General features: G+C 37.5%; 1 long non-coding RNA gene across 7 annotated transcripts in view; it reads left to right on the top strand.

Annotated features, from left to right (window-relative positions):
* The window catches only part of LOC114650484 (uncharacterized), a 605,078-nt gene that overhangs the window by 517,604 nt on the left and 64,471 nt on the right, over window positions 1–23,003 (top strand). For all 7 annotated transcript variants that reach the window (XR_007934844.1, XR_007934843.1, XR_007934842.1 and 4 more), the window contains one exon: window positions 3,513–3,569. This is a non-coding gene — a long non-coding RNA (uncharacterized LOC114650484). The remainder of the gene's footprint in view (window positions 1–3,512; window positions 3,570–23,003) is intronic.

Raw genomic sequence — 23,003 nt, 5'->3', positions numbered from 1 at the left:
TATTTGATTTTTTTAATTCTTCTGAGATTTAGAAATAGAATCTTCATAAATAAAAACTAAAAAATTAATGTCAAAGGAGTTGGGATCACATTTCCTACTGTTACACCCAAGACTTGATAAAAGTTTGCACAGTTGTAAATATATGTGTGTCTTGTATAACCTGACACTAATTGTAATAACTAATTTCATTTTAGCTCATTAAGTAGTTGCCAATCTAATTTGGTATACTGTTACCTTCACAATATTCTTCATTGTCTTGTGTTTTTGTTTAAATATGATTCAGACATATTCTGCTATGCTGCATTAAGAATGTCAATTTGCAGTAATTACCAAATGCATTGTTGCTGCTGCTTCACACTACAGTATGTCAGTGACAAATGAAGAATTTCTCATTAAAACAATGCCTGCTTTTAGGCTTTATTTAAATCAATGCAAAATTAAGTTATAAAATATATTTTCATGGCACTAATAATCTCGGCTACAATTTTACTTAGTTGAGCATCCTCCTAATGAAGTAAATGTTGTGCACTTCAATATTAGATGGTTATTTAACTGAATATATGTGTTAAAGTTACTATGCATCCAGTTAGAGTACATTAGTGAAAAGCAAGTAATTCCTCATTAAAATGATGCTTGCTTTTAGGCTTTTGTTTAAGTTAATGAAAGATTAGGTTATAAAACCTATTTTCATGCCACTAGCAATTACAAATTTTGTATTTGTTAGAGCATACTCTTTCTTAACAGACGAAATGTATTGTTCCTAATATTGGATTGACTATTTTATTGAATACGTCTTAAAGTTATTATATAGCAGACTTGCATGTACAAGTAGGGGTGACTGCTACATAAAATTTAAAGTATGTTGATAGGTACAGCATTGCTTTTACCTGGGCTGCTGTAGCTCTAATATAATATTTGTTTGGTGAACTCACTTATTATTGCTATTCTGAAAATGTTTATAGTAACACAAACAAAGCTTATAGTAATGAAATTCATATTGGTGTTGTGGTGTTGTCAGAGATGTAAACATGCTGAAATTATTTCATTCTTAATGACTATTTTGCCAAAATTATATATTAACAAAGAACAATTCCATCTTTATTCTTTATTTATAACAACATTAATTTATTGTAGATTTTTTTCTTGTTTTTTTTTTTAATAATTTGACAGCAGTGCAGTTTCTCAGTATTGTATTTTTACTAAATTTCAAAACACATTTCAAGGTAAATTACTACACAAAATATATACAATATCTTAAAACACATTCTATAAGTTTACTTACAGTACTGTAATTAAAATCAATTTAACTGCTTCTGTTTTTTTGCATCAGTCATAATTGAAAAAATGTTTATTCCATAAATGCAATGTATAGTACGTAGACTCAGAATCATCTTACTCAAGCAAATGCAGTATACGAAGGTAGTAAATGTTACTGCCTCAGAGCTTCAGAATCCCAGGTTTGATTCTCAAGCTGGTCACTGTTTCTATGCAGTTTGCATGCTGGTCTTGTGTTCACAAGGATTTCCTTCTGTTCCTTTAGTTTCCTTTTACATGAACAATAATTTTAGGTTAATTGGTTGTCAGTAAACAGGCCCTGATTAACTAATTGTGACCACTGTGTGAATGAGTGTGCCTAACAATGGACTTGCTTACCATCTGAGTGCGATCCTTGCCTTGGGCCCAGTGCTGCCAGGTGTGGCTTCTTTTCTTTAAGACCTTGTAATGGATTAATTATAACACTTGAACTTGCTGCGTTACAGCTTATGTACTTTTCGGTTCAACACTGAGGTGCCTTTGATTGTTTATATATTCTTCTCTACACTGAGTAAAGTTCCTCCAGGAATTCAGGGTATTCTGAAACAGAACAGTTTCACTGTTAACATTTTTTAGATAGGCCTAAATTGCCATAGACTTAATATGGAAAGTCAAGGTTTGGTTCGTACCTTTGGTCCTTTGTTGCTAAGATAGGCTTCAATCAGTCTGAATGAAAAATGTAAGTATAGGAAATGATTATGTGGACAGAGAATAAGTGTTTATTCATCCATCCATTTTCAGAACTGACTTAATTTTATAATTATGGGATAACAGAACTTTCAGAGTGCTTCAATACTCCTGGCATAATTGGGCACGCTCAGACACGGAGATATTGTATTCAAGTCACCATTGACCTTATAATGCTCACCTTTGGGATGTGGGTGGAAATTAAACATAGTCATTGATTTATTTATCATGGCATTAGCTGATTTTCTTATTTATTTTTGGGCATTTGAACACATTTGGCTAAATGATTATTCAATAATTCATGCCTAGCCATCAACAGGGGAAACTTAACATCTGGTTATGATCAAACATGAATAAACTCAATCCATTTTATCAAGAAAACAAGTTTACATAAAAATTTAATCTGATAGCACCCTTTATTCTTAACAAAGTTGTAATGACAAAATAAAGGTTTTATGTTTTGGTTTAATTATGTATTTATAAAGCAAATCTAAACTGTTTTGATTAAAAATCTAAATCTAAATGCTATGTTCTTGGTGCCAGTTATGGAAATCACCCTAGACAGATGATTCTGAGTTAAGGGCTGCAGTAGATAGCATCTCTGCATCCTATTAATGTAGCTATTCTTGTGTCCTGCGATTTGATACAATTTTTAAGGATTACTTTAACAATGCAAATGCATCTTAAGTTATGGAATGACAGCTTATACAGAGATAATATTGTTCGTAAAAAATAAAATATTTCACTATAGCAAAGCATTTTATAAATGGTGACTTGAAATTCAAAATTAATATATTCATACATTTTAATAATAAAACTGAGTAAATTTAAGATTCAAAGAAATCTGTTTGTCATCTTTGTCACTCTCATAATATGCATCTTCTTATGGGATGTGGAAATTGGCTAAAGCATATGTACCAGTTGAAAATGGTTGAAAGAAAAAAAAGTGTTTCAAAAATTAAGAAATCATAAGGGTATTTATTAACAAGTGGAAAAATATAATTCCATTTTACATAGTTTGTTGGCTTGTAGATGATTGATCTGAAGTTTTCATTTGTATTTTATTTTATTTTTATTTTTTAACTTTGGGTATTCACTTCAACCTGACACAGCAGTTGACTTAAGGCTCCAACACTTCTTTATATTTAAGTCCGTGCTTGTGTTCCCTGTATTAAGATGAGTAAGATTACAGTGGATTCACCCATTAATCTACTTTTAAGTCCCACATCTTGGAAGTGAGACAATATTTAAATTGATCACCGCAGTCACAAGGCAAAAGCCAGTATCAGAGGTCTGCTCATTACAGGGACACTTGCTCTCTATCACTTTCCATATACTTGAAATATTTCTAACCAATATAACCTGGTCCCCATAACCTTGTGAATGACAACTAAGTTTGGAATATATATGAATGCACAGATGGACAGAGTTTGGTGAAATGAACTGGGGGGGTAGAATAAGACAAATAATCCAGTATATCTAAAACAAAATGCAATAATTTGTCTCAACAGATACCTATGAAGTGGAATAATGATACATTTGATCCATTAGAAAACCAGATTACGAAGGTAGGTCAAGTGAATATCTGAAATGTTTTCATTTGTTTATCTGTTTAATGCATATCTCTTCATTGTCCTGCAATTTTTATACTCTCTCCATAATGCTTTTGGATTCACTTGATAAAGACCATAAGATACTGTGCTTAATATTTCAATTGATAAAAGTAAACACTCATTAATGGTTGTATTACTCTACTCTTGCACATCCAGATCTCTTCACAAAACTCAAAAGGCAGACCTCAGTCCCTAGCACAAAGAGGCTGGTCTTCAGACTTAAGCAGTAGGCTTTGAAGCCTGCACTGCAATAGGAGCCCACAACCAATAAAACTTACAAGTGAGAAGGGAATAAGTAAACCCCTGTGCAAATTACAAAACACCGTTTTGGATTTGTAGCAATGCTTAATTCACCCAGGAATTGAAATGAATTTCAAAAATGCAAAAAGAAAAAAAAGACTCTAAAAAGCTACCCAAAAAACAAATTCCAAACCTGCAATCCAAAAATCTAAACCAAAGAGCAAATGAAATTGTCAAAACACAACCCAAACTTACAGCAATAGAGAGTTAAGTACAAGAATGGAAACAGATCAATAATAGTGAAATACTAATCTCTCAGAGTATCAGGCCTTTATAAAAGCCAAGTGCTGTGTCAGAACTGACATTTAAAATGGAGGAGGAAGAGGTTGGGAAGGACAGAAAAAAATGCAAAGTGATTAATAAAACAATAAAGTACTAACTAAAAACTAAGCAATACAACAAGAAAAGTGAAAACATTTGGTAACAAATCACTAAACAATTCTTTAAAACCAACAGATTAAAACAAAAAAAGAAAAAAAGACTAAAGGCAGAAAGTAAACCTGGCGAAAATTATAACAAGTGGCTAAATACTGATAAGGTGTGGTTAAAGAAAGAGCTATACAACAGCACTGATGATCTAAAGTGATACTCATCATACGTTGGATACAGATATGTTGGATAACACAAGAGCAAATGAAATGTCACAAAAAATTAATATTCTTAAATATAACATTGATTTAAAAATGGAGTATTTTATCTTTTAAAAAGCTGTAAAAAATTCAGAACAAATCTGCTACGAAGGTAGGAACACTGGTTACGCCTACTGCTTCACATCTACCAGGACCTGCTCTCAGTTTCCAGCCTGTTCATTAGTTGGGAGGAATTTATACTCTGCCCTCCACCCCACACCCCCACCCCTTATAGACGTGTATCCTCCTGTGAAAGATGCTGCATGCATGTTAGGTTAACGTGCTATTCTAAGCCAAGTTATAATGAATGAGCGCTTATGCACTGTATATATGAATGTGCCTGAGTGTAAATGTGGTAGAATGGCATTCCATTTAACTGTTTCCTGCTTTGTGTTCTGTGCATTTTGAATGCATGATGCTGCAATGTAAAAAACACTGAATAACTGAATAACGAAGGTTAGTTCTCTTTAATTTTAAAATTAATTCATGTGGGTTAATAGCAGGGTGAGTCATTTCCAAACCCAAAATGCATGCCAAGGAAAACAAGGTGATTCAGAATGGGTGTTTTTAATGTTAATATAGTGCAAACAGTAGGGAGGAACTAATGAACCTAAAAGAGTAGCAAAAACACAAATAGAAAAATAATAAACCCTGTTGTTCGTCTGGGCTTACTTGAATGGGTTAGTCATTATGTCCGTTAGGTGGGATGGGCTGCACACTTTTCCACTACATTATCACAGATGAGCAGTCATCTTTTTCACATCCCTCTTCACTTTCTTTACTCCTCAAACATTTTTTTCCTGCGAATTAAACTCTTGCTCAAGCTCACCTCATGATAGTAATTAACTGAGTACTGACTAAGTTATGTTCAGACTGATGTCAAATCTGAGGTTAGGAACACTCTAGAAGTAATGTGTAAATCTCCTAGACTATCCCGTATAACCCCAGCTTCAATTTAAAAGACAATGTAAACCTAACATTCCCATTATTTCAGAAGACCTTCTTACTGCCTTATATGATCTGGGAGACTTTGGTTAATTTTTTTTTAATCTTCTATTGCCTTTCTCCTATTTCTGTACCTCATGTTATTTACTTTTAATGTTGGACATAGATAGATAGATAGATAGATAGATAGATATCACCTCCTGGCAGTATTTCCCTTTCTATAATGGCATAATGACATTTCACAAACCTGCTGGTGTCTGCTTTTCCTTTTTACTGTCCTGTACCATTCTTGCCTGTGTGGACACTTTTTGTGACTGAAGACAGAGAAGAAAATTAAAATTAGTAAAAACCTTTTATTGATACATACCAGACAAGGGTAAAATGACAGAGAAATACAGTCCTAGGACACCGCACTTCATCTGCCTCGAGCACAGATATCCTTGCTCTTTTATACCTTTCTAGTCTCCTGATCGTTGACCACGTAAGCAATAAAAATAGCGTCCTGACTCATTTTGTATTATTCCAATTGGTAAAGTCCTTACCCTAAAGGTATATTTTCTTGTCACACACATCATTGAAAGAAAACTTCCAGAAAGTATATATGCTTTTTGTCACGTACGCAAAACACAAACAAGTTTGATCATTCTGTCCTATTTTCTGTACTTACACACATACATTTTGTTCAATTACATCATTTTATGTTTTTACACTCCTCCCTTTTTGAACAAAATGATGTGGGCAATATAATTAAATTGAAATGGTTGATGAAGGGGAAGGGGGGGGGAAAGGGGATGGGGAGGAGAAAATGGAAGAAGCTATACGAGACATGTGCTCCTCATGTAGCATATATGCCCTTTCCATAGAGGCGGTAAAGTACTTAGATAGAGATCACCACCCATTCTTGAGTAGCCTGAGAGGGTGCGGGTAACAGTCAACAGAAAAAGTATTTTTAAGATAGCCATTTCTTGCAATGTGATGCGTGGATCCAGGCAGGCAGTCCTTCAACTTTCACGGCATGTGGTGTGGATAGAAGAATTTGGAATGGTCCTCTCCACCTAGGCTGATGCCAGTGTTTCCTCCGAGTATCTCGAACCAGGATCCAGGTGCCCAAGGGAATTGGTAAATCCTTAGAAGGTGGGCTGGTCCTCCAGGCTTGATTAACCTGCTGGTGGACTTCCTTCAACGAGGTTCGGAGACCTGCAAGACTAGAGAGAAGATCATTGTCCACAGTATGCAAATTCACATTTCCTACAACCATGCCAATGGGCATGGGACGTCCGGTCAGAATCTCAAACGGCGATAGTCCCAGTTGTCGGTGTGTCCGTCCCCTTAGTCCCATTAAAGCTAAGGGTAGTGCATCCGGCCATGATAAATTAGTTTGTTCACAAATTTTTGCGAGTTTAGCTTTTAAAGTGCCATTTCATCGTTCTACGATGCCTCCGCTTTGGGGATGGTATTTACAATAATGGTGCACATTAATTTGGAGCCAGGTGGTTAATTCATTTATAACGGAGTTCACAAAATGAGTGCCATTATCTGTTTGTAACTTTTGAGGGATACCCCATCTTGGAATAATCTCTTTAATTAGTGCTTTAGCTACTGTTTTGGCATCGTTGTGTTTTGAAGGGAAAGCCTCTACCCATCGGGAGAACACATCGACAATCACAAGACAATATCGGTACCCTTTAGACGGGGTTAGTTCAATGAAATCCATTTGGAGGTGTTCAAACGGACCCATTGGATTAGGGGTAACGGCGGGACTTACCTGGGTACCTTTTCCCACATTAAACTTTTGACATATTGCACAGCGTCTGCAAAATTGCTCTGCATATGTAGAGAAACCTACAGCTTCCCAATGTTTTTCAACATCTCGAACCATGGCATCTCTACCTGCGTGATCGAGGCCATGGGCGATTTTTGCCATTCCTGGGAAAGAGGCTTTTGGGAGAAAAGGTTTGTTAGTGTGTTTATGAGTCCAGACTCCATCAGAGAGGGACCCTTCTTTGGACCATTTTCTCCTTTCGATATCCGTGGCTGCACTCTGTAAAGAAATAATTTGATTATAAGGGTCCTGGTCATTTCTCTGTTGGAATAAAGAAATTGGTGTGTTATTATATGCAGCCTCTTTAGCAAAGTGGTCAGCTAATTCATTTCCTTTGCTAACAGGATCCTGTTTTCCTGTGTGAGCTTGACATTTAACAATCGCTAGCTTCGATGGTTTGGTTATAGCTTCTAAAAGGGATTCGATCAATTTCTGATGTTGGATGGGTTTGCCAGTACTGGTCTTAAATCCCCTTAGTTTCCATAGTGCTCCATGATCATGGCAGACTCCAAAAGCATACCTGGAATCCGTATAAATTGTTACGATCTTCCCTTCGGACAGCTGACATGCTCGAGTGAGTGCTATGAGTTCAGCTGCTTGTGCACTCAAGCTTGATGAAATTCCATTTGCTTCCAGCAGGCGGTCCCCTTGGACCACTGCGTAACTGGTTGAGGGTGCTCCATTTTTCAATCGCAAGGAACATCCATCCACAAAAATCATTTCTCCAGTTTCTATAGGTGTTTCCTGTAGATCTACTCTAGGTTTTACAACCTTTGCTATTTCATCATGGCAATTATGTGGTTCTCCTTCGTTGTTAATTGGGAGAAGAGTGGCTGGATTTAAAGTGGAGCATCTTTCAATTGTAACATTTGACAAAGTACAGAGTACATTCTGATAGTGTATTGCCCTAGCAGTAGTGAGATGTGAAGTTTTGGCTTGTACTAGGATAGAATGTACAGCGTGAGGCACTTTAACTGTTAGGGGGCTCATGAGAACTACATCCGTGCTTGCTAATACAGCTTCTGTTGTTGCAGCCACAGCACGAAGACACGGAGGAAGTGCTGCGGCCACTGGATCCAGTTTTTTAGAAAAATAAGCCACCGGTCTTTGTTTATCTCCATGTTGTTGCGTCAGTACTGCATTCATAAATCCCTGCTTTTCGTCCACGAACAAAGTGAATGGACGAGAATGATCAGGCAAACCAAGCACGGGCGCAGATAGAAGAGCAGTTTTTAGGTCACAGAGAGCCTTCTCAGCCTGTTCATTCCATTGGACCTGGCCAGAAAGGGGGATGCCAGGAGTATTAGCCAATTGTTGCAACGGCTGTGCTCTTTCAGTAAAATTTAGAACCCACTGTCTGCAGTAGCCCAGAATACCTAAAACAGACATAACCTGTTGTTTTGTGACCGGTCTAGGAAGATTTTGGATGGCTGTAATGCGATCGCTAGAGAGAGCTCTTGTTCCATACGTAATGTCATGACCTAGATATTTTACAGTTGTTTTGATTAGCTGCAGCTTAACTTTAGAAACTTTATGGCCATTGTCCCCCAAAAACAGCAACAATTTCTGGGTATCTTTTGTACAATCATCTTCCGTAGCGCTACATATCATTTCCATCTACATACTGTATCCTGTCCGGCCAAAAGCCTTCTAAATTTTGGGCAAGAGCTTGTCCATATACACAAGGGGCTTCAGTGTATCCCTGAGGCATGACGGTCCATGTCCAACGGCGGTACCGCGTTTGATGAGATCGGAATGTACGGCGGAGATGCCAGCCTCTGCTTCGGGAGACAGAGGACATTGGGCACGGTGCGGGCGGAAGGAGGATTTCGGGTGGATCACCAGAGGCTCACAATGGGCTATCCTTCCATAATCATTCTTTCCCTGGGACCATAGTGAATCAGGGAGCATAGAGAGCCAAGAAGGGAAAGTGGTTTGCAATGAACAAGCAAAAGAGGAAGGACGGCACAAAGCCCGATGTACTAAAAAAAAAAAAAAAAAAACAGATTGAAGCGCCACTTTAGTTATTCAACGGTCAGCAGTATTAAAAATACCTGGAGTAACTTGTAACCAGTCTGTTCTTTCAAGGCATTTTTCTACCCATGGTCCTATTTCCTCCCATTTAACAGTGCGTGATTTAGCTAAGGAAATATGAGGCACTGAGCCGCCAAGATAAAATATATGCTGTGAGCATGTAAGATGAACAGAAGCAGCTGCCTTTGTGGATGAAATAAAAACACAGGAGATGTGAAGGGTTTCGGGGCGAGTACCAGAAGTAAGGAAAGATTCTAGCCAGGGGGTGTCTACTTCTATAGGGAAGTATTGGGCAGTACAGTGTAAAATGTCAGGGGCCTGTAAATTGGGAAAGAGACAGGGGGAAAAAGAGTGTAGGGCTTTGAGGAGAATGGTGTGTGGGGAAATATCTAAAGTCCAAGCTGCAAAAGAGAGTTTGGGGTAAGGGGCAATTTGACACAACAACTTGGGGGTAGAACAGAAAAAACCTTTGTCAGTCATAGAAATAGAAAGAGAAAGTTTTGTCATGAGATCTCTTCCTAAAAGGTTAACTGGACAGAGCTGATTTAAAAGAAAACGATGCAGTAAGGTATGTCTGCCAGGACGTGACTGGACTTGAAGAGGTTTTGATACTTGAAGAAGGTGAGGTTGTCCAGAAGCAGTAAGCACAGTAACAGTCTCGTTCAAGGCAGGGACCTTTGCCAGCGAGAGGGTAGATCGAGTGGCACCAGTGTCAATTAAGAAAATAGTCTCAGTGCCATCAACAAACAATGTCAGTAAAGGATCAGTCTCTGAATTATGGGTGAGCAAAGGTAGTTGAAAAGAGTGGCTGGAGGTCCCTGCGTTTTCCTATGGCCAGTATTGTTGGTCAGGGGTGTCAGAAAAAACAGGTGGAATAGGGGGAGGCGGGGGCTGTTGCTGTCTGTGAGGGCACTCCCGACGAAAATGTCCAGTTTCACCACAGGCGTAGCAAGAGTAGGAATTAACATTGGGATTAAAGGGAGAGGGAATAAAAGGATTCTTATTGTGGTCAACAGGAGGAGCTCTAAAACCACCTCTTCCTCGTCCCCTTCCTCTAAGGCCATATCCTCGGCCTCGGTCAGGAGTATTCCTGGTATAATAGTTCATCTGTGCTGCCAATAATTTGGCATGAGAGTCCGATTCCTTCTGCTTAGTTTGTTTTTCGGCATGTTCAGCATGTCGTTTGACTTCATCAAACGCGGCACTTTCCCACTCAATACAGGAAGTGCGGACCTTGTTTTGTATATCAAGGCGCAAACCGGAAACAAAAGGTGGAACTGCAGCTCGGGTGCAGTCATCAACATTTTCCAAGCCCGAGTGATTAGCCATAAGGTCTTGAATCCTATGTGCCCATTCATCAACCGTCTCGTCTCTCTTTTGTTTTGCAGCAGAAATTAGGGACCAGTCCGTTCCTTTTTTATATTTTTCTGCAATATTTTGTCTCAACGCCTCCCATTGTGGGTTAAATTCGCCTTCTCCACCTATCCCCTGTCCTCGAGTTAAAGCTGGGTTCCATACCCATGGAACGTCATTGCGGACACCCCTGCTAACAGTGGCCCATGTGGTCCCAAGCTTTCGACGAAGTACCTGGGTCCATTCAGCAGCGTTAGGCTTATACATGCTATCTAACTGATCAAGTTGTTCAACAAATTTTAGTCCTCCTACTTCCTTTGGATCTGGAAGTGCATTTACGACATCCTTTAGTTCTTGGATGTCCCAGTTCCGATTTATCATAACTGTTGTGGGATTTTGGGGTCCGGCTGGATGGGCAGGGTTATAATGAGGATTGGGACCTTCTATTAAAGGGCAAGTGTCTAGTACGGGGTGGGTCATCACGATGGGTAGAGGGGTCATAGTGATCTGTGCCTGGGGGATCATCGGGGGAAACTTCTGCCAGTTGTAGTGTAGGGGGGGCAGTCGGAATGGGGGATAGAGGAGGGGATAATGGAGGTGCCTGAGGTTGGTACTGAGGAGGGGAAAAAATAATAGGATAAAGGGGGTCTTTATTTGGATTATTCTTCCTTTTCCTCCCGTCTGCCTGTGGTTCAGTGCCTGTCTGAACTTTCTGTAATGTAATTAGTAATTCCTCTTTCTCCTTTTTAGCCTTTCCCTCATTTGCCCGCAACAATTCATTCTGTTTCTGTACTGCTTCTAAATTTCTGTCTTTTATTACTAATTCCCATCTATCGAACATATCCATTCAATACGTCCACTATTATAACAACCCTGCTTATTCCTACACAGGATCTTCCTAGCTTCCTGTATTTCACTTACATCTCCTGTCCCCTCTATCGGCCAACGCCCACCACTCTGACTATTCCATTTCCTACATGCCTTCTTGAAATCTAAACCTGTCTTCTTTTCTATAAATTTCCTAGGAGACCCATTTTTACGGGGCGTCTGTTGATCCTCCGAAAATAATTCTTCCAGCATTAATGATTTTGATCCCCCTGTGCGGCGATTAACAGGCTTACTGTTATAAGTTCCCATTATGTCCCCTTGCCCTTCCCGGGTCCTGTATTTAATTTTCCAACTATATACTGATTCGTCTAATCCCTTGTACGTATGAATCAGCGAGGTATTAAGTGTGCCACTCACTATTCCCTTACTGTTCCCTTCTTTAGTCCCAAGGGGAGACACCCAACTATCGGTCCTGTCCCAGTTCCCAGGAGAACACGGTATTCCTATTAGTATGTAGATTTATTTATTCCGTCCTAACAGCAAACCTGCAATCTGTGCTCTTTTTCTGTTTATGTTTCCATATATATATATACCACCCCGTTACTCGTCCCGTTAGCCTGTCCGCTCACATCCCCGGATTCCAGCTCAGGTGACTTCGTGTCCGATTCGGTTCAGCAGAATACTACATCAATACGTCCAGCTGAGTCTAGGATATGGGTGAGGCCAGTATCCTTTCGTCAGACCTTTCGTATGCGTCAAACTGCTTGGGTCAAGTCTCCATCACCTTAAGCAACCCGTTGAGATATGAGTATGACTAGACGGTCAACAGGAAACTCGCCCTCCCGTAATTTAAAAAATAAAAAAATGTTCGGAAATTCCCCGGTGCTTACCCCAGCCTGGAAGTGTGCAAGCTCTGTCTGGAAATCCGTTCAGTCACTGTGGATGTAGCAAAGAGGAGACCAGGGGCTCCTCACGCAAGAACTCTTTCAGGACAGGGCAGTCCTAACTTTTGCCGGAGCTGCATGCTCTGCTGCCGGAGCTCAAGTTGACGGCAGTCCGCTGGTAAGACGGATCACTGAAATGGTCTCGCTGGAGGAGTCGACCAGCCGTCTCTTACCCCACGTCCGGGCGCCAAAAAACTGTGGACACTTTTTGTGACTGAAGACAGAGAAGAAAATTAAAATTAGTAAAAACCTTTTATTGATACATACCAGACAAGGGTAAAATGACAGAGAAATACAGTCCTAGGGCACCGCACTTCATCTGCCTCGAGCGCAGATATCCTTGCTCTTTTATACCTTTCTAGTCTCCTGATCGTTGACCACGTAAGCAATAAAAATAGCGTCCTGACTCATTTTGTATTATTCCAATTGGTAAAGTCCTTACCCTAAAGGTATATTTTCTTGTCACACACATCATTGAAAGAAAACTTCCAGAAAGTATATATGCTTTTTGTCACGTACGCAAAACACAAACAAGTTTGATCATTCTGTCCTATTTTCTGTACTTACACACATACATTTTGTTCAATTACATCATTTTATGTTTTTACACCTGTCTGGACTGAGACACCCTACACACCAGTAAAAATTCTTTACTTATTGAGAATTACATAGTTAACTGACAATTTTATGCAGTGTGAGATTCAGAAATAATCCCAAAGTTAAAGTGCACAGTATATGTGATTAGAGCTAAAGAAGATCATTTATTTTGCTCAGGATCAGAATGTGAGAGTCTATTGTAGGGACTGAACCAGCAAAATCATGATTTTCAGTCTAATGCTTATGTCACCAGGCAACATAATGCACGATTATGGATTAGAGTACTAACTTTAAAACCACTTAATGAGAATAATTGTACTTTTGCTATGCTTTAATATAAGAGAGAAATATTTAGTGGTGTTTAATGCTATATAGTACATACATTTATAACAATGAATGAAAATCAACCTTTACTTTGTAGAATAGCACCCATTGGCAGAAAGTCACATTTACCAGTGGATTTTCCACCTATCCTGGATTCAGCATGTCTTACTTTTCCACAGAAACAGTATTGTAGACATTCTCTCATGGATCAAAAAAGCGTAACAACTTCTGTCTATAATACATAAAAGGAGTACATAAATTGTATAATACCTACAAAAATTACTCAACTCCCTTTGGATTGCCTGATAAAAACATTGCTTTTATATTGATTGATTTTCCTTGCTTTCGTTTCCTCTTAAGCGTTTTGCCAACTTGCATTTTAATTTTAATAGTCATTCTACTGTAAAATTCTGTTACTGTTAAAATATATTTTGAATATTGAAAAAATTCACTATATCAATGATGTGTAATGTACTTTTGACTTGTTTTACTAAATGTATTCACAAAGATCCAGAACAAACTGATTGTTTTGCCATGTATTTATTGTAATTAGTCTTAAATCATATAATTACACAACAATAGTAGCAATCAAATTGGCTGATAAACATGGTGCCTAAGGAGAGACTTTGATATAATCATTCTCTCTGGTTGTATTTCAGCAGTTTTCTTCAAAGATTAATATAACAGATGATCCAATTATTATTTAGTATGACTATGCAAAAAATACACATATGAATAAGAGAACGCTTGCATAATTAATATCCTGTCTGTTACAAAACAGTTTCACTTTGATTTTTAAATACAGTCAGTAGATTCACAATATGGAAGGTTAGAACACATACAACTGTTAACTATACTCCGCAGTAAGAGTTCTGATCACTTTCATATCATTTATTAACCATCCATTCATCTACTAAGCATGTTTCATGTATTTTTAGAGTGTAGACTCGCCCACCACCACATTAGCTATTACTAGCTGTTTAGAGCTTCCAGTTAACCTAGCTTATACATCTTGCAGATATGTGGGTGAAATTAGAGGATCAGACACTGTACCCAAAAACATCCAACCTCCATTCAGGCAGTATTAAGTAATGAAATTGAAACTATAATGCAGCAGTTCTAAAAACAGTGCCACCACGCTTACTCACATTAAAATTACATCTTTCACATTATTCGAGGAAGAACAATTGGGCAGTTGCTCCTGAGCTATTGCTTGTTTGATTGTGCATATAAGGTAAATCATTTCTCAGTATTATTGTTCAGTTGTTGATTATGAAAAATTGGGCGACCAAACCCATGGATCTTTAAAATAACCCAAATCTTTCTGTACTGAACATGTTTACCAGACAGATTAACATATAAATTGGCACAATCAAACTGAGGGTAGGCAATGTCCACAACATCGGGTGTCTTCTTAAGTGCAAAATGCATCCATGTGCAATCATGTATTAATGCTTAGATTTCCTTATTTATAAGATACCTGGAGCAATTCTTCAGCAGAGACAGCATACTGTATGTCTCGCAGTAGCCTGTTAGTAGTAGAATTTGGTGCCATTATTATGCTTTTTTCGGCTTCATGAAGAATTGTATTATCAGATTTTAGGGTTTTTCACCATAAGGATAATATACTGTACTGTACATACCTGTGTTTCATATTTTTAGTTGTTTTGTGAATTGAAGTACAGTAACATTGCTTAACGTCATATTGGTTTATATATAATGTATTTGTGTACATAAAAGAAAAGTGGTAGATATTTGTGCCAATTTCCAATTGCCAGACATTTTTTGGACACGTTCATGACATACAAAATCCAGACTTAAATGCCAAATCCCGTTCCTGTGCATATTCATAACCTGAGGCTCATCTGTATTTCTGTTTCTGAGATCTTATCATGTCTTAGTACAGTATGTCTGGATAAAAATCCTTTGAGAGTGAAGATATTAATGTAAATTTAAAGTCTGGACCGACCTTGTGTGTATAGATTTATTTTTCTATATCCCAGAAGGATCTGTTCATGTGAATAATATAATTTTATATTTTACCATTGCTAACCTAACCTAACCTATTGAAACTTGTGCTATCTGAATTCACAAACAAGCAGATATTTGGTGATTGTAAGGGTTGGACTTGAACAAAGCATATAACATATTGCTTCAAACATAGTTTTATATATTATCGATCTTGCATCATTTCCAAGTGTATTAGGTGTTTTTAATGAATTCTATAGAATTTTTGAGTTTATGATCAACATAAATAAGAGGAAGTTTTTTCTGGCCAAAGCCCTTATATTTCCAACTTAATTTAATCACTTTTTTTCTAACTGGTTCACAATAGTTCAATTATCTAGGACTAATAATTACAGTAAAATGTAAAGGCATACTTTAATTTTCACAACCTCTTGCAATGTGTTAAGCTATATGTTAATACATGATCATCTTGTCATCTTAATATCATCATAATGATCTTCCTCCCAAGGTTTTTGAGAGTATTCTTAAACATTATATCGAAATCTATTAAAAAAACACCCAATTATAACTTTTTTTAAATTGGAATACCAAGAGCCCACAGATTAGTAAATCATTATTGCAAAGATCTAATGCAGAGGGGGCATGCTGCTGCCCAACTTCAAATTCTACTTCAGGGACACGCATATTTGTATTCTACAACCTTGGAAAAAAGCTGAAAGAAATTATTCTTCCGGCTTGGTTAGCGATGGAAAGGAAATCCTTGCTTTTTGCACCTACTGTGCTATTAATTAACATCATTTAAGCAGTAATCCATTGATTCAACACTTGCTTAGAATATGTTACCAGTGTAGATAACTCTCATGTTTAAGCCAGGGTTCCTTCCCTGGCTGGGGTTCAAAGTCTAGTTTCATGTATTTTTTTTCTTCATTTTTATTCCATTTACTTGTAGTAGTGTTGTTTTTTGTTGCTTATATGCATTATTATTTGTTTTTTGACCATGTCTATAAGCTGCCTGTGTTATGTGCATTGTGTTTTGTGGATTGCCCCCCAAGAGGCGGGGACACCTGCTAATCACCCCCAGGAACTGCGCCCACTCTATAAATCCAGAGGGTCTTCCACAGTTACTAGTGGTTCATTTTGAAAGTGCCTGGTATTAGTTAAATTATGTGTAACTAGCAAAATACCCACGCTTCGCAGCGGAGAAGTAGTGTGTTAAAGAGGTTATGTAAACATATATATATATACATAAACATATATTCATATATATATACATATCTAAATATACACATATCTACATATACATATACAGTAATCCCTCGCTATATCGCGCTTCGCCTTTCGCGGCTTCACTCCATCGCGGATTTTTTGCTGGTTCGCGGATTTCTGCGGACAATGGGTCTTTTAATTTCTGGTACATGCTTCCTCAGTTGGTTTGCCCAGTTGATTTCATACAAGGGACGCTATTGGTAGATGGCTGAGAAGCTACCCAACTTACTTTTCTCTCTCTCTCTCTTGCGCTGACATTCTCTGATCCTGACGTAGGGGGATTGAGCAGGGGGGCTGTTCGCACACCTAGACTATACGGACGCTCTTCTAAAAATGCTGAAAGATTATTTTCACGTTGCTACCTTCTGTGCAGCTGCTTCCTGAAGCGACATGCTGCACGGTGCTTCGCATACTTAAAAGCTCGAAGGGCACGTATTGATTTTTGATTGAAAAACAAACTCTGTCTCCCTCTCTCTCTCTCTTTCTCTGCTCCTGACGGAGGGGGTGTGAGCTGCCGCCTTCAACAGGTTTGTGCCGCAGTGCTTCGCATACTTAAAAGCCAAACAGCCCTATTGATTTGTTTGCTTTCCTATCTCTTTCTGACAGGCTTTGCTCCTGACGCGCACTCCTTTGAAGAGGAAGATATGTTTGCATTCTTTTAATTGTGAGACGGAACTGTCATCTCTGTCTTGTCATGGAGCACAGTTTAAACTTTTGAAAAAGAGACAAATGTTTGTTTGCAGTGTTTGAATAACGTTCCTGTCTCTCTACAACCTCCTGTGTTTCTGCGCAAATCTGTGACCCAAGCATGACAATATAAAAATAACCATATAAACATATGGTTTCTACTTCGCGGATTTTCTTATTTCGCGGGTGGCTCTGGAACGCAACCCCCGCGATGGAGGAGGGATTACTGTATATACATATACACATCCACATATACATATATATATATACATATACAAATTTACATATCTACATATATATATATATATATATATATATATATATATATATATATATACATATAAATATAGACATACATATATACCTACATATATATATACCTATATATATATATACCTATATATACCTTCTTACCCATCAGTGCATTTATGGACATGCCCCTCTTTATCTACAGGAACTCCTTACCCCCCATAACTCCTTACGTTCCCTCCGCTCTGTACTCACTAACACTCTTCAAGTCCCCAGAACTAAGCTCAGCAGCATGGGTGACAGGGCGTTTTCATCGGTGGCGCCGAGGCTGTGGAATGCCCTCCCTGATTACCTGAGAGCCCCACAGTCGACTGAGGCCTTTAAGCGAAACCTAAAAACTCATCTTTTTAGAAAGTCATTTTGTTAAAGTATTTTATAGACTCTTCTGTTCTTTTTTTATTTTATTATTCTATTTTTACTCTGTAGCACTTTGGGATTGCTAAAATATAAAGTGCAATATAAATAAAATGTATTATTATTATTATTATTATTACATACATACATTCACATATATATATATATATATATATATATATATATATATATATATATATATATAATACTGTATATATACATATCCACTTATTGGCTCCTGTATTTAGGATATAGCGGGTTGGATAATGGATGGATGGACATTTGTATGCATAGCCCTATTTGCCCGTTTTCGTTTTTTTTTCTATCTTCAGTAATATTTCAGCAAACCCGGAGCTTGTCAGTTCAAATCCTGGTACTGACACCACTGTGTGACCCTCAGGAAGTCACTTCACCTGCCTGTGCTCCAAAAAACAAAAGTAATGTAACAAATTGTACCTCAGATGTTGCAAGTTGCTGGAATAAAGGCATAAGTAAAATAGATAAATATGTATTATACACATTGGAAGTATTAATTTATTTTCAGTTAAGTCATCTGCAGCAAACCTTTATAAATGAGGGTTTCTCCTTTTTAGATAGTGCAAAGTGTTTCTTCTTCATTGAGGTTTTCTCTTGGAGAGCTTTTTTCATTTCATTGAAAATTAAAGCAGCAGCTGCCAAAATATGTAGCTTTCTTATTAATTTTTCAACATTGTGTAAAATAACTTTATAAAGTAACATAAAAGGTTTAAATACTGGTTATCCTTTTACACTAAAATATTACTAAAGACTGCGGTGGGTTGGCACCCTGCCCAGGATTGGTTCCCTGCCTTGTGCCCTGTGTTGGCTGGGATTGGCTCCAGCAGACCCCCGTGACCCTGTGTTCGGATTCAGCGGGTTGGAAAATGGATGGATGGATGGATATTACTAAAGAGATACAAAAAAAGTAAAATGCATATGTTCTTTTTCTTTAAGGAGATTTAATATTACTGAAGAAAGAAAAAAAAAACTAAAACAGCCAAATGGGGCTATGCATACAAACTTAAAATGTTTAAATAAAACAGAAATATACACTTTTATTTTTACTTGCTTAACTTGTGGAGGGTGTATCCTGTAGCAAAGCCCTAACTTTTTGCGTGAAAGCCCGTTTCAGTCAATAAGTCTTAAAAACAGGTGTAAAGATATTGACAATAAGCTACGCAAACCCACCAAGACATGGAATCGTTTAAATCAAGTATCATTACATCTTCCTTTCTTAAAGAGAAGTAAGGCAGTACTTATAAGCTTACATATATATATATATATATATATATATATATAGACATACATACATATATATATATATATATCTATATCTATATATGTATATCTATATATATCTATATCTCTATATACATCTATATATATATATATACATCTATATATATATATATATATATATATATATATATATCTAAATCCCCGCGAAGTACTGCTTTTAAATTTTTATTAAGAAGAAAAGCTTTTTAAATTGAGGGAAAATATCCCAATAGCAATTTGTTAAGGATCTGTTTTTTTGTGAAGCAGCCTTAACACAGCTTTTCTGCTGTTTTATAAACGAACGCCATATAAGGTCTTCCTTTTTCCTTTCTTCGCCAAGGAAGGAGCCTTTTTATTAAATCCAGGGGTTCTTCGCTTTTTTTTTTGTTTGTTTATTACGATTGTTATAGTTCTGTTTGTATACGACATTGTCAGTTCAGCACTCAGGTTGTAATATGACCAAGCTGTGCAAGCTTACTGTTAAGAATGCAACATATAGTTATACATGAGAACAGCAATCTTGCCTGAAATCAATGGCAACCTTTTGTAGGTCTATGAACTTAATTTAAAGTTTAGGTTTACACGGTACTTTCTTTCTGAAGTACCAGCACTCATGAATATGTCTTTATGCGTCAGTCGCTCAAATCCCCGCGCTTCGCACCGGCAAAGTACTGCTTTTAAATTTTTATTAAGAAGAAAAGAAAACCTTTTAAAATTGAGGGAAAATATACCAATAACAATTTGTTAAGGATCTGTTTTTTTGTGAAGCAGCCTTAACACAGCTTTTCCGCTGTTTTATAAACGAATGCCATATAAGGTCTTCCTTTTTCCTTACTTCGCCAAGGAAGGAGCCTTTTTATTAAATGCTTTCTTTCTGAAGTACCTGCACTCATGAATATGTCTGTATGCGTCAGTCACTCAAATCCCCGCACTTCGCACCGGCGAAGTACTGCTTTTAAATTTTTATTAAGAAGAAAAGAAAACCTTTTAAAATTGAGGGAAAATATACCAATAACAGTTTGTTAAGGATCTGTTTTTTTGTGAAGCTGCCTTCACTCGAGTGATCACTTCGAGCTGACTTGCTGGCTAACCATAAGCGTTACCTGGTAGGTAACCACCCATACAATCAGTTTGTGAATCAGATTACGAATGCCGTGAATGTAATTACCCTGATCTACATGCTGTCAAATAAACGAACCACACGCCGTGGCGCAATTTTAGGGGCTTCGCCTCTAGCGCTGACGTCCGAGGTTCGATTCCTGTAAGGGAGTGAAGTGAGTGGGTGGTTACCTACCAGGTAACGCTTATGGTTGGCCAGCAAGTCAGGTAACATCAGCCACGGTGCCTTCAGTTGTGAGAAGCAGATCATAGAATGGATGAAAATAGTTTACTGTCAAATAATGCAAAGAGTACGCGACACGTCTTTCCCCCTTATTCTTGGCTCATCAGGCGTACACACTCACTGCACTCGCTTACGGTAATCGAACCTCGGACGTCAGCGCTAGAGGGGCTTCGCAGCGGTGAAGTATTGCTTTTAAATTTTAATTAAGAAGAAAAGAAAACCTTTTTAAATTAAGTCTTAAAAAGAGGTGTTAAGATATTGACAATAAGCTACGCAAACCCACCAAGACATGCAATCTTTTAAATCAAGGCGCGAGTCAAAAAACACCATCCCATAATATTAGTTAACGATTAACACATTTCTATATGTATTGTAAGCATACAATACGACTGATAATATGTTGCGCTTATTTATCTGGTGTACTGACATTTTTGCGCGTTTAACGGCTGAAATCTAACGTGGTTTGTGCCCTTCAGAATGAAAAGAGTTTGCATTTACCTTTTTAATAAAAGGCGAGCTTTTAAGCATGAGAAATCACCCCGTAAATGCACACGTTTAATTGCACATGTGTTAATATGTATACTTACACAGTATTAAAAGACACTCAACAATTACACAGTATTAAAAGACAGTCAACAATTAACGTCATTTACCTTCGTTCCCGCGTTTGACTTGTGCTGTAAATCTCTTCCTCGTTTTCAGTTCACGTGATTATGTAGGAGGCGTAATACGTGATGACGCAATACGTGACTCCGCCTCCTCCATTAGAGTATATGGACAAAAAACAGGTTCCAGTTATGACCATTACGCGTAGAATTTCGAAATGAAACCTGCCTAACTTTTGTAAGTAAGCTGTAAGGAATGAGCCTGCCAAATTTCAGCCTTCTACCTACACAGGAAGTTGGAGAATTAGTGATGAGTGAGTCAGTCAAACAGGTTCCAGTTGTGACCATTACGCGTAGAATTTCGAAATGAAACCTGCCTAACTTTTGTAAGTAAGCTGTAAGGAATGAGCCTGCCAAATTTCAGCCTTCTACCTACACGGGAAGTTGGAGAATTAGTGATGAGTCAGTCAGTCAGTCAGTGAGGGCTTTGCCTTTTATTAGTATAGATTTGTTGTATTTTTTGTGATTTACAGATTATTTATACTTCTGCTCTGTTCCCTTTGATTATGTCTTTCCATTCTGTATTGGGGACTAAGTTCTCTCATATTGTCTTGTGTTTCAGGCAATTCCATTTTGCCTTTGTGCTCCACAGAGGTTCATAGTGATTTGAATGCTTCTTCTGAATAAATCTTTTATTTTATAAAGATTTGATGCTTGCCCTTATTACTAGCCAGGGTTTGATAATTCAGATGGTTGGGATTCATTTGTTTTAGGACTCTTAGTCCACAACAATAACACTAATTCCTAGATACTAGATGTTTCACAATCATTTCTTTAGCTTACAGGGGATTTAACACATGAAAGATTTGTGATATTTGAATTGTTAAAGAGATTTCTGTTTTGTACTGTATTTTTGTCAACTGCCTGAGGAGATATGCAAGTGTGAATTTCATTATAGAAAAAGAAAGAAAGAAAGAACTTTATTTTTCACCAGTGGGGAAATTTGGCTACTATGTACTCATGATAATAAACTTGTTTTGACGTGAATTAACCACTGATATCACAGTTTATACTAGTGAGAAATTTTACTGAAAGGTAGCCAACAGAGTTTCCTAATCTTCCTTGTGTATCAGTGCTAGAAACTATGCTATCTTACAATAATGAAGATATACACCCATTCACTCTCAAAAAGTTCACATGATGATTTGAGGCTGCATTGGAAAAGAGACCTGTAGCTGCCGAAGTCGAAGGCGAGTTCAAGCACGAGTAAAACGCATGCCGAAAGAAATCTCTCAGTCCAAAAGTTTGTTTTAAAAATATTTAGTGAAAATTAAAAGCAAACAATCCACACAAGAATAAAGAAAAAAGTAGTTACGTAGAATAAAAGGCAAAAAAAGGAAAAATATATCTTCTCTAGACTTAGCTTTTCTTAAGAAAACTTTATGTACTTAAAAGTTCTTTACTACTTCTTCTATACTTAAAGATTCTTAACTTCTTATATACTTAAAGATTCTTAGCTTCTTCTCCTGTACACTATAAGCGTACGGTTCTGCACTTAAATAAGCAAGTGATCTTACGAATTACTTCACACACTCAGAAGGCACGGTTAAAAACCATATGCCCTCTACACCTTACAAATGGCAAGGCTGGTCACTAACTGAGAATAATGTTTAGTCAGAGCTGTTAGAAATGGCAAGAATATACCAATTCTACTTAACTTATGGGGGTTATAGGAACCTCCCATAGATTATGCATTGTCATCTAGTAAAATATTTATGAATCTTAT

The sequence above is a fragment of the Erpetoichthys calabaricus genome, chromosome 4 (genome assembly GCF_900747795.2).
Source record: "Erpetoichthys calabaricus chromosome 4, fErpCal1.3, whole genome shotgun sequence".
Taxonomy (NCBI): domain Eukaryota; kingdom Metazoa; phylum Chordata; class Cladistia; order Polypteriformes; family Polypteridae; genus Erpetoichthys; species Erpetoichthys calabaricus.
Note: the sequence above shows the minus strand (reverse complement) of the source record. Positions and strands in the feature narration are given on the sequence as shown.